Source organism: Apodemus sylvaticus, chromosome 9, assembly GCF_947179515.1.
Source record: "Apodemus sylvaticus chromosome 9, mApoSyl1.1, whole genome shotgun sequence".
In the NCBI taxonomy this organism is placed as follows: domain Eukaryota; kingdom Metazoa; phylum Chordata; class Mammalia; order Rodentia; family Muridae; genus Apodemus; species Apodemus sylvaticus.
The window spans coordinates 77,859,529-77,872,571 of NC_067480.1; the positions used below are offsets into that span (position 1 = coordinate 77,859,529).

At 47.0% G+C, this 13,043-nt stretch overlaps 1 protein-coding gene across 5 annotated transcripts in view; it reads left to right on the forward strand.

Moving 5' to 3' along the window:
* The window catches only part of Daam2 (dishevelled associated activator of morphogenesis 2), a 112,361-nt gene that overhangs the window by 47,905 nt on the left and 51,413 nt on the right, over positions 1-13,043 (forward strand). Inside the window, exon 1 of one of the 5 annotated variants that reach the window (XM_052191961.1) lies at positions 11,087-11,106. The exons of the other annotated variants lie outside the window; for them this stretch is intronic. The gene's annotated coding sequence lies outside the window, so the exon portion shown is untranslated. Of the gene's footprint in view, positions 1-11,086; positions 11,107-13,043 lie in introns of those variants that run through there. 5 annotated transcript variants of the gene reach the window in all.

The following is a 13,043-nucleotide window of genomic DNA, read 5'->3' on the forward strand; positions in this document are numbered from 1 at the left end:
TACTAAAAAGCAGAGTTGCCTTCCCAAAGGCTTATATTGAGTTTCATGGCAGAGCCAAGAATCTAGATTCTTAACCCCATCGCATTGCTGAGACTTCAAAGGGAGTCTTGGGCACAGGTTCTTTAGCTGGCTTCTGGTGATCTGTAGTTTGCCTAAAAGAGCTTAGTAGAAACCCTGAGGAGGGCTGCTGGCTCCCACTGGCTGTGGCCATTGGCTTAACCAGGAATAAATATAATGACCCACTGGGTGTGTTAGTGGTGGGCTCTGGATTTCCCTCTCACCTCAGGGATGCAAGCACAGCGTCTTTCTTTGTCCTTTCAGCTGGAAAATGATTTTTTTCTCTACCTGGTTGGGTGACCATACTAAGCAGAGTAATTACATCCCGCTTAATATTTTTAGCTTTTATTACACCATTACCATCATGTTATTGATGTTCAAACATTAATTCTAAATAAAATGAAGGAGGAATCTCCAGCTCCAAACAGGCATGCCATGTGCATCTGGGTGGACATGAGCTCATTTTCTTTCTTTCTTTCTTTCTTTCTTTCTTTCTTTCTTTCTTTCTTTCTTTCTTTCTTTCTTTCTTTCTTTCTTTCTCTCTCTCTCTCTCTCTCTTTCTTTTCTTCCTTCCTTCCTTCCCCCTTCTTTCTCTTTCTTTATTTCTTTTAAACAAGTGTCTCAGTGGAAGGGACATTCTGAGATGCAGGCTGATGGAAGGGAAGGAAGCCAAGTCGGTGAGAGGTGACCAAGATGACCAGAAGTGGCAGGAGGCAAACCAATGTCACAGGCTCTTTTTCAGACTTCCTGCTTCTCCTCTTGAAGATGCAGATTTGGAATCATCTCTTTTAGAAAGCCCTTCCTGGTGTCCTCTATGATCAGCCTCTGTCTGGGAAAGTCTAAGCAGGTGGCCATAGTATTGGCTGCCCCTCCCTGCTCCGATCACACAGCTCTCTTTCTCCTGTGCCTCCTCTCTTGTGTCATCTCTAGTCTTGTTCATGTGTAGTCTTCTACCAGGCCCTAGGAGAGCATCAGCTTTGTCTTTGTCTCAAGTGTCCGTCCCACACAGGCAGGCTGCTGAATGTACCTGAAGCTACATGTCAGATACAGGGTCCAGGCAATGACAGAACGTGGCATACCTTGGCACGGAAACAATCCCTGAAGTCTGCAGCGGGGAATCAGTGCTGGGGCTTGGCACTCACTGTGTGTGTTTGGTCATGTGATTTTCATGTGTTTTGTGCATGTCAGACTGAGGGCAGGAAGACTTGGCTGCATCTCACCATAGCTCAGTTCAATCCCTGGAACCCCTGTGAACACAGAAGAATGCTTGTCATGGAGGCCATGTGTTTGTACTCCCAGCTCTAGGGAAGTGAAGGTAGGCGACCTTGGGGTTTCTGCCCAGCCAACCTATCCTGTTCAGCAAGTTCTGGGCCATTAGAGACTCTGCCTAGAAAACAAAATAGAGGATCACTGGAGTGTCTGGAAAATGAATGATAGCCAAAGTTGACTTCAGGCCTACACACACACACACAGGCACACATGCAAATCCATCTATCTTTACAGAGAAACAATGTGTATAGACATGTATGTGCATGCACACACACACAGAAGACTTGCAGAGCATGAAAAGGAGCCCCTGTCATTTCCATTAATAGTGTGTGAGTTCCCTTAACCTGGTATTTGCTCCCAGAGGGCAAGGGCTCTCTGTCATTATATCACAATGCTTACTGGGCATCTCTGGTCTGGGCAACTGTGGATGGATAAAGGCTTAAATGGGACAGGGTAGGGATAGTCATCGAGTTAAATGATTAAAGAGGGAAGGCTAGAGGTTGGCAAAGATGGCAGAGGAGTTATTGTGGTCATGTGATGGGCTGAAAGCTGCTGGTACCTGTCCTGAGTTGGGAAGTTCACACCAGGTGGCCATAGTAACAGTGAGTCAGGATGGTCGTCTGTTGAGAGAGGAGAGATCACGGGAGCTGTGGTGGGAAATCCTATGCAGTCAGAGGTCTAGAGGGAGGGCTTCTTCCTTGTATTTCACTTCTTTCCCTCCAGTTCTTAGAATTGAAGGCATTTCTCAGATTCCTCCAGAGTCCCCAGGGCAGGCTATAAGAGGAGGGTGTACAGTTTAAACAAATGAGTCTGGATGCAGGCATGTGACGAGTAGGCCAGGAAGCTGGGAAGAGGGAAACGCAAACTGCAGCGCTGGCGAAAAGGAGGCTCTAGGTGGAGTGGCAGAATCTCAGTCCCTCTGCCTGACAGATGGCACAGACCCCTGTGGCCCATTTGATAGGGTTCTGTCCTTTCTCTGTAGCCCTCCTTTCAGCCCCTAGCCTGGCTCACATGAGCTCACCTTCTTAGGACTTGGTGCTTTCTTAACTAGGATGTTCTGTGCCATTTTCTTGTATTCTCCAGTTTTCTCTCTTTAAAAATAAAGTCTGGGTATGTGTGCCCATATGCGTTCATGTGTGTGCAGGTGCATGTGTGTGAGTACATGCGTGCAGAGGCCAGAGGACAGCCTTGGCTATTGTCCCTTGGGCATTATGCATTATTATTATTTTGGGGGTAGGGTCTCTCAGGCTTTGAACTCACCCAGCAGGCTAGAGTAGCTGGCCCTGCCACTCTCAGGGTTTACCTGTTTCCACCTTCCCAACGTTGGGATCCCAAGGGTGAGTCACCATGCCTGGCTTTTTTTTTTTTAATGTGGGTTCTCAGAATCAAACTCAGATCCTCATGCTTGTAAGGTGAACCCTTCACCACCCTACCATCTCCCCAGCTCTCCTCCAGCCTTCTCAGAGAGGCCATCAATACATCAATGATGCAAATAACTACAGTGTATCAGTTGTCCTACTATGGGCCAGGCAGCCACCTCTGTGCCCCAGGAGGGCACAAGAACACATTAGATCATTGTCATGAGGCTGTCTAGCTGATATGTGATGGAACACAGCCCAAACAAGATGAGGAAGCCTTCTAAGGATACAAGAAATGTCCTAAGTTGTTTGGTGGTGGCAAAGCCTTACCCTCTCTGCTTAGAGCTGGGAAACTAGGCTTGGGAACAGGAGACTGCCGTTGAGCCCTCAGAGAGCTTCTGGCATGCAATAGATCTGGCTCTAGGCTGGCTGAAAACCTTCTCCCACCAGCCTTGGATCTGAAGGAGGCTCAGGTGTTGACTCATCCCTGCTCTCCTGTTTGTGAGCTTCAGGGAAAGGGCAGGAAGTGCAGGTTTCCTGAGCAACTGTCTCCTGTATTGAACACATGAACGCCACCAACCTTGGGAGCTGAGGAACCTCCCTGGCTTCTTGCTTCTGGTGGTGCCTCAGGCACACTGTGGAATTTGTGCACAGTCAGCCCATCCAAGCTGAGGTCTCTTTGACCCGAGTGGGCATCTTTGGGGATGGGACCAGGCTCAAGTGGAGTTGAAAAAGAAATCCCGGCCGCTTATTCCTTCTTGCCTGCCTCCCTTCCCTTCATCAGGGAAGAGATGAGGCATCTGACCCATGACTCTGGGAGGAGCAGTGAGTTGGCCTTGTCACCTCCCTTCCTCCTTCTCTTGGATCTGCCACTGGCAGATGCATCTGGCCAGGTCTTGGTGACGAAGTCAGAAGCCTCTTCCTGTAGATATGTCTACCATTGGTGACTGGGCTTATGACTTGGCCTTGCTTATCAGGAAATTCGGAACTCTAAAGTCACAGATTCACAGCTGCTTCCTCAGAATCAGGACAGCGATTCCAACCTCCAGCTGTCTGCTTCTTGCATCCATTCCCCCATTGGTCCTGAGCTGGAGCAAGAGGAAGACATTTTCTTCTATGGGGGTTGGGGGGGGGAAGCAAAAACAAAAACAAAAATAAAACCCAGCACCATGTACTTTATGGAGCTGTTGTTGAGTTTAATCAGATGGCTTATTCGAGCTGGCCACGTAGTCAGAGGTCAATAAACATTGCTGCTGCGTGGGATTTGTAACCCAGCCCTTTCTGGCCTTACTATACCCTCCCAGGAGAACTGAACTCCTAGCCTCAAGCCTCTCCCACCAGCTCAGGCTTGACAGTTAACACCTTCATGACTACTGAGCTCATCACTGAACCTGAGGCCCTTCTGGTGGGAATTCACGAGAGGTCTGAAGGTGAGACGCAGGTGGGTTCCTGTGGAGTAAACATGGTTGTCAGTGTGAGGTTCCCACCAATGAACAGTGGATCCTGGTTGGTTCTCTTTCTGCATTCAGCTTCCTCAGGAGTCACTGAGAGATCACAGTGACAATGGCCTTGTCTATTTCTTATGACTGAAAGCATCTAAGATGGCTTATAGGAGGGACATGGATAAGTTAAAGATGTTGATTAATATTAATTGAGGTAGCTAGCTCTGCACTGCTCCTGGTCTGGGATCTCCTGTGAGATAATCACACTTAAGGCAGTTGAGCTGTAACTTGAAAAGAAGGTCAGAGGAAACTGCTGGTTGGTTAGGCTATATCTAGTGCTGGCCAAGGTGCCTCTAGATTAGACTGGTCTGGATAACTTTCTACATGTGCCAGCTATCTCAGCTTGCTTGAGCTGGTTACATTCTTCATGAGACGTTGCAGTTTTAAATTTTGAACAATACTGACCATACCAAGATAAGCCATTGGCCCTGCTGGCCTCTACCCAGGCCCCAGGCCCCAGGGCCACCAACAGCTTCTTTCTCAGTTGGCTTAGAGTAGGATCTCAGAGTTGCTGTTGACTATACTACATAGCTAAGGATGAGATGCTAAGAGCTTCACTCATAATTGTAGCCACAAAAAGAAGAGGTGAATTTTGGGAAAGGATGGTACAGGTCTCATCACAGATGATTGCAAGGCAAGCCAAAACTAGTCCCATGTTCAGATAACTCAGAGGGAACTTGCAGAACTGCAGGTGCCTGACTCCTGACCCCATTCTTGCCTACCTGGAACTGTGAGGGCATCTAGGTGACTGGGCCACTAGGTGACTCGGGATGTAATGCCATTTGTGATCCAGCAGAAAGAGGTAACAGGAGAGATGACGGCATGGGGACCCAGGCTCTCATCCAAGCCAGTAGTTTGCTGTATGGTTTTGACCTGAAGCCAAGAAGAGGTGTGAGAGGGGACCAGTGAAGCAGAGAAGGAAGGGGTTGGCTCAGCCTGGGCTGGCAGTCAGCCAGACCAGTGAGGACAGTGCCCTGCAGAAACTGTTCCATGCTTTGGGCTCAAGCATGCTGAGGTGAGCAGAGCCACAGCCAGCCATGCGAGGCTCTGCACACCAATCCCCTGGATACTGTGACAATAGTCATGGCACCAGTGCCAGGATAGAATGAAAGGGTCCACGTGCACGAATGCAGAATTGACAAAGAACATCATTAGGGAGAACTAATAGGGTGTCAACACCAGGTACTTTATAAACAGAGACCATTTTGTATGTGTGTATGTATGTGTATGCATGTATGTAAGCATGTATTTTGTATGTATGTGTGTATATGTGAATATGTATGTGTATACATGCATGTTATATATGAGTATGTATGTCTGTGTGTGAATGTATGTGTGTATGAATGTATGTTGTATGTGCATGTATGTTGTATGTTGTATATGTCTGTGTGTATGCATGTATGTGTATACATGTATGTTATGTGTGCATGTGTATTTGTGTGTGTGTGTGTATGTGTGTGTGTGTTGGGGAGATGTATAGGAGTTTTAGCCAGCTGGTCAAAAGCTTTTCGTAGTCCAGTTTAGGGGGTTAGGTTCTGTGAACCTTGACCCAGTGGTTTGATTTTTCTGTGCACTCCCCATCAAACTTAAGACTTGGGTGCTAAGACATAAGTTGAAAAGTTTCTTGAGTTTCCTGTAGAAAAGGACTCTGAGGCATGTCCAGCCTTCATGAGACCCTAGGTTAAAGTCACAGCGTGCTGTAAAACTGGATATAAGAGTACATGCCAGTAACCTCAGAACACGGAGGCAGAGGCAGGAGGACCAATGGCATCCTTCGATACACAGGCATTTTGATGACTGCTTGGCCTATGAGATCCCAGTCTGAAAAAATCAGTTTCTTTTTATGAGGGAGGAAGAAAAAGCACACAGGCTATGCCTGATGCAGTAGGCGGCTGCAACTGACAACTTAAAGCACTTCTGTGGTTTTGAACCTCAGGCCTGCTAGGTCATTCCCAGAGAGAATCAGGGAGGCAGAGTCAGTTTAGAAAGAGGTCCACATGTTTTCCTGGGCTGTATCTGAGTGGAAATCTATAGAGGTGGGGTCAGGGAAAGGAGGGTTCTCTAGGGATAACTGGATTTGTTTATGATAAAAAACCAGAAGGGGTCTTTTAGAGAGGGGGAGAAAAGCAGACATCCTAGTTCTGAGCCTTGTCTGTGCCCCAGTGTACTCACCAAGCCCCGCATTTGGAACTGTATAGTTCCTGCTGGACTATGGAGGTATTGTCTCTAACGAATGTCCTGGCTCATGGAGAGTGTCTGACATTGAGGAAGCGATAGATCTGCCTAAAGTCAGATGTCGCCAGTCTGCTAGGATTGGGGAAGGCAGCAGGTACCAATAGGAAGGGAGGCTTGCTGGGCGAAAGCTGACATAGTGGAAAGGGCATCGGGAAGTGATTGGAGATGGTCTCTGTGGAGATGGACTCTGGGGAAGGTTGGCTTGGGGTGGACACTCTGTGTGGAAGGAAGTCTTTCTGGGGAGCTGTGTCCATTCACTGTGGAGATGGACTCTGGGTGGGCAGTCTTTGAGCAGGGTTGGCTACAGGGGAAGCGCTGGGTATTGGGGACAGAAGTAGCTACAGACAATATGGAGACTTTCAGGCAAATGGGTCAATGAGAAGAGGGGACAGGCCAGAGAAAAAGGTTGGGGTACCAGGTGGAGTGACCGTATGTGTCTTAGTCAGGGTTTCTATTCCTGCACAAACATCATGACCAAGAAACAAGTTGGGGAGGAAAGGGTTTATTCAGCTTTCACTTCCACACTGCTGTTAATCACCAAAGGAAGTCAGGACTGGAACTCAAGCAGGTCAGGAAGCAGGAGCTGATGCAGAGGCCATGGAGGGATGTTCCTTACTGGCTTGCTTCCCCTGGCTTGCTTAGCCTGCTCTTTCATAGAACCCAAGAACACAAGCCCAGAGATGGTACCACCCACAAGGGGCCCTCCCCACTTGATCACTAATTGAGAAAATGCCCCACAGCTGGATCTCATGGAGGCACTTCCCCAACTGAAGCTCCTTTCTCTGTGATAACTCCAGCCTGTGTCAAGTTGACACACAAAACCAGCCAGTACAGTATGCAAGGGGGTTTCCAGGATGGGAGAGTCAGCATCCCGGTCAATCACCCAGCACTGAGAAAGAGACCCTTTCTGTAAAGAGAAAGGAGCAGGGCTTGCAGGAATGTCAGGTATAAAAAGAGAATGGGCTAGAAGTGAGGTGCTGAGGCAGGGCATGGAGATCGTGAGTGGGAGCTGGGTTCTAGAAGAAACCTCAGCTTCTGTAGCCTGCTTCTTGAAACACTTGGGGAGAACTATCTCTCACAGCATTGTGTGCAACATGTGGTGCTTGGAAGGGTTGTGAAGAAGAGCAGGAGGATGTACCTCTTATCCTTGTACTTGGGAGGCTGAGGCAGGAGGATCACCACTAGTTTAGGGCTACTCTAGGGAGCTACATTTATAGTGTGCTCTAGAACAGTCTGGGTGACATAGTGAGTCCTTGTCTCAAAAACCAAAAGTGTTAGGCAGACAGTTCAGTGGTTGAGAGCACGGTCTGCTCTTGCAGAGGTACCAGGGGTCTCCATTCTCAGCACTGATGCAACCCTCCAGACCGCCAGCTCCAGGGGAAGCTGATGCCCTCTCCTGGCCTCTATGGGTACTCCATGCATATCCTGTACATATATACATGATGGCAAAATATTCAACCACCTAAACTAAAAACAAATAAAGCTTTGAAATAAATAATAAATAAAATAAAAATGAAAAACCAGAAACAAGAGATTCAGAAGTCAAAACACCTTGAGTTTACCTGGGAATTCCACGTATGATTTAACTGTGCAGATCTACAAGAAGAAATTCCTTTCTGTCATGTGACCCCTCTTGAGAGTATTTGGCCAAGGTCTGCACACCTTTTGGTGGATGCTGGAGAGGAAAAGACCTGGATTCCTTAGGTATGCACAAAGATTTATTTCTTAGAAGTGAATTCCTCTCATTTCTGTGTGTACCTGGCTATTTGAAATTCATGTAGAGAGTGCTTTCCCAGGACGCGGGAGGATGTCAAAGGTCATTTCTCTTGGGAACAGAATCTAGATGGAGCAAAGCTCATTGTTATCAAAAATATAAACACATGCAAAGTAACTCAAATACTATGATTCTCTATGAACGGGAGTTTCCTGAGGTTTGGGGGAGAGTGAGCAGGTAGGTATTGGAGTGGTCAGAAAGGCCTACTTTTTGCAAAAGTAGGAAAAGACAGAGAAAAGATAGATGGAGGGGAAACCAGGTGGAGGTGGATACTGCGGATGAGGGATGGGGTAACAGAGACCCGCAGGAGATGGAGCAGTGCAGTTCTTGACTTTATTTCAAAGCTCAGCTAATCTCATGCTTTTATTACTTATCCAATTCTAGAATGATGAAGGATATAGCGTCTTTGTGCAGGCTTAATATATCGCTACTTTAATACCACATCTTATCACGGACAGAGTTAGGACTCTATTGAATACAGCAATTCATTAGCTCTTATCAAGTTCCTGCCTCCGGGGAGAAGGGAGATTCACCGCAGCTTTCCAGACCTTCTAGCCCCCGGAGGAGTAAGTGGGTCACCATGATAGGAAGCTTGGTAGCTTGGCGTGGAGGAGGGAGGCCGGAGAGGGAGGAGAGCGATCGGAGGGATGGGGGCCAGTTCTTGATCAGTGTGGATCAAGGCCGTCGGGGCAGGAAGCCACCCAGATTAAAGCAATATATCTGTCTCCAGTCCTGCCCATTCAGGGACTGTGGGTAACAGATTTGGAAACATACAGGGAGTGGCTAGCCCGGGCTGCACTTCCTTCGAAATTCTGTCCGAGCTGGCCACTGTAGAGACGGGAAGAACCAGCTTCGTGGTTTTCGGGACTCGGGGTAAGAAGAAAACGCAGGGTTTCTTATTTAAAACTTATTAAAAATTTCAGGACAGTGGCAGGGCGATGTAGATCAAGAGCGTACCCAGCTGGCATCCCGAGGGCCTCCCGCGAGGACCAGATCACTAGGACCTCTCTCGGGCGGCTGTGTGGTGAGATGTTGTGGCCCGATGGCTGCCTACAGCTGGGGCTCTGAGCCAGGCTGCTCTCTGGAAAAAGCCAGGTTCTATTCTGAGAGCTGGGATGGCGAGACGGGTGAAGATTGTGGACTGACGGGTGAAGAGCCTGGACTGTCCACGGCTGTGTGGGCGCCTCCTGTTTGCACTATTGCTGTCGTCCGTGCCCTCTGATCTCTGCGCGGTGGAAAGGCTATTTCTGAGTGTTGGAATTAATGAAATGGAGGTTTGCTTGCTTATGCACTTTACTTGGGCAAGCTACCGGGCGTCTTTGAGCCTTCATTTCCTTGTATATAAAAAGAAGCGTGGCCGGGCCTGGTGGCACAGGCCTGTAATCCCAGCGACTACCGAGGCTGAGGTGGAATGAGCACACATGTGAGCTACAGCTGAGAAGCTCAGGTAGTCTGAGTAACGCACTGAGACCCAGTTTTAAAGCTGTAAAGGTCTGTTTTTAGTACTCAAGCTAACTCAGGGATAGAAACACGCTCAGCATTTGCAAAACCCTGGCTTTAGTCCATAATGTCTAAAAAAAAAAATGAAAACGGGCATCAAATCATAAAACCTTGTTTGCAGTATGTTGAGATAATTAAATGCAACCATAAATATATAAAGTGGATTTCCAGCCTTGGTGGCACAGGCCTCTAATGCCCGCTACTTGGGAGGCTGAGGCAGGAGAATACCGAATTCAAGGCTTGCCTGAGCTACATATAGAGTGAGCACAAGGCCAGCCTGAGCCATGGAGGCCTGTCTCAAAATAAAAGGGGAAAATAAGACAAGCGTGTTGGGTGACTAGGTGTGTGTGTGTGTGTGTGTGTACTTAGTGTGCTCAAGACTCTGGGTTCAATGATCAAATCTACAACATCGCCAAAAGAAAGGAGGAGGGGAAGGGAGGAGAGGGAGGGGGGAGGGGAGGGGTAAGGGGAGGGGGAGGGAGAGAGAGGGGGGGAGAGGGAGAAAAGGACAAGGAGCACGAGTCCCGCTCAGCTCTCAGCAGTACACTTAGTGTCTGTCCTTCCTAGAGATGTGTTGAGTTTGGGGGTTGTTTTGTTTCGTTTGAGGTGTGGAGCACTGGACTCTTTGGGTGCTTGATTGACATTGATTTATGTCTTCCTTCTCAGATTCCCTGGAGCAGTTAGAACTTACCAGCTGACTTCCCATGGCAAAGGCAGGGTACACCCCAGTGCAATACACATGCAGGAAATTCCAGTTACGTTTGCTAGACACACAGGTATACACATACTTACATGTATTTGCATGCACATACATAAACACTCACACACATACATACACACCACATACACCACTCACACAGATATACCACACACTCACAACTCACACAGATACACCACACTCACACACACACACACACCACTCACACAGATATACCACATGCATATATGCACCACATACATACACACACACACACACACACACATACTCCACAACCAAACTGAAGCTGTACAGGATCAGATATCATGTGATAGAAATGACCTGTCCTCATTACTGCTGGTTTCAATCAGTCAAGCATCCTGATGTCCCTCAGTTGCTGGGAGAGGCACCAGGTGACTGAACTCAGTCTCTGACCCACTGCCACACCAGCACCCACTCAGTGGTCTCTGCCCCCAGGGCATCATGTGGCTCACAGGAAGCTGAAGTTCCCCAAATCACAGTTCTTAGATATGATGCCTGGCATCTCCTTCCAGGCCGAAGGTGAGCTGGTGAGAAGGTGGCATGGCGTTGTTTTTCAGGGATGCGAACAGCTCCTCTGCTCATGTTGCTGAGAGCTGACTGGACTATTCCTGCTTACGCTTGAAACTCAAAGCAGTCATGGTGTGCTTCGTGAAGAGTAACATATATAGCAAGGTATGCATACAACCTACCCCAAATATACCACACGAACAGCACCCGTGCATGCACACCATAGCTCAGATATGGCACATCATGCATTGGCAAGTATCACTTAGGCTAACACACCACATGTACAAGTCACACGTACCTCTAAACACTCACACAGACACACATATGAAGCTCAGTATAATCCAGCTTATATACAGACACAAATCACAGATACACACTCCTTACACAAACACATAAATCCTACTTGTACAGATGACATCTACACATACCTCACATGCACATATATCATCTACATATACATACCAAATACATGTACCACCTAAACATGTATACCACACATGCACGTTTATCCTCTACACACAATCTCTACCCATGAACATATAACATCTATACTCCACAAACACATGTCTTCTTTACATACACCACATATACATGTATGCCATTTACACACCAAACACACATACATCACTGCTGCCATGTTCACTTCCCCTTTGGGGTAGCCAGGCCAGTTGGGAACCCAGCTGGACTGGAGGGAGGGAAGCTTAGGCAGGCACAGGTGAGCACAGTGCGGGGTCTTGGTCTGTGATGAATGCAGGGGCAATGAACACACCTGGGAATGGCTTTGCGGAACTGGTTCCTTTACTGGGGTGAATGGTGAGGGAGCCTTCTTATGGCACAAGGTTGGGAAGTGGGAGGTAGCCAACTCCTGCTGTCCTTGTGTTTGAAGTATTTGGGATTAAAGCTCCCTTGACCCTTCCTCTGTAATCCTGGGCCATTATGTCACATCAATATATATACCACACATGTTCATATTCTACCTACATGCATACTTTTCACATCTATATCTACACACATATACCATAATGCATATAAATTATTGTTAACATATACCACATATCATCTGCACATATATACAACTAAACAAATATGCACATATATTTACAGACCTACTCCATGCATGAAAATATACCCTCTACACACCATATATATACATGAACCATCTGAACTTATACAACCACACATATATACAATCTTGAAGAATATACCATACATATTTATGCCTTCTACATATATGCACATCTCACTACACATATGCACATGTACTATCTATATACATCACATATATGCTCTCTACACATACATGCATATTCACCATCTATAGCCACCATGTATGCATATATACCACTTACATACACTATACATATACCATCTACACACAGTACACATGCATATACACCATGATATGCCATACATGGACATACCACATGCACACATACATATGTCATATACACACACACACACACACACACCCCACAGATGTGCACCACACATGTACATTACATATACTATCTACCTATATACAAACCACACATAAGCACATGCCCCATTTATTCATGTACTCACAGGACATATACACGTACAGATCTAAGGTACCATCCACATGCAATATCTACATATATTATCTACATGCAATTTTACAGATGCACATACGCCATTCATTTACACCTTAAATGAACATTTATTACCCACACACACCACACCCGTATAACATCTATGTACACTTTACATGCACATTCTTTGTTAGAAAGAAAGAATGACTTGGTCGACAGATAAAACTGTGTGAACAGGGTGAGGAGGGAGTGCAGGATCACTTTGTATGCACCATTTATCATCTAGAAGATAGATCACCTGCTATCCCTGTCTTTTGGTCCCTGCCCTCTCTTCCACACTTTGCCTCCAAGAAGGTCGACTCTACCTGCGATGTAGGATTTGTGTCCAGTCAGGCCCCAGGCTACACATATGATCTTCTCTAGATGCCAAGATGCTGAGAGTGACAGGCTGGCATATGCAAGGGCACTGAATGATAGGGAAGACCCGTGAAAGATGCAGAGAGGGACCATGTGTGCCTATCAGCTGGGTTCTAGACAGGGCTTGTTCCCAAA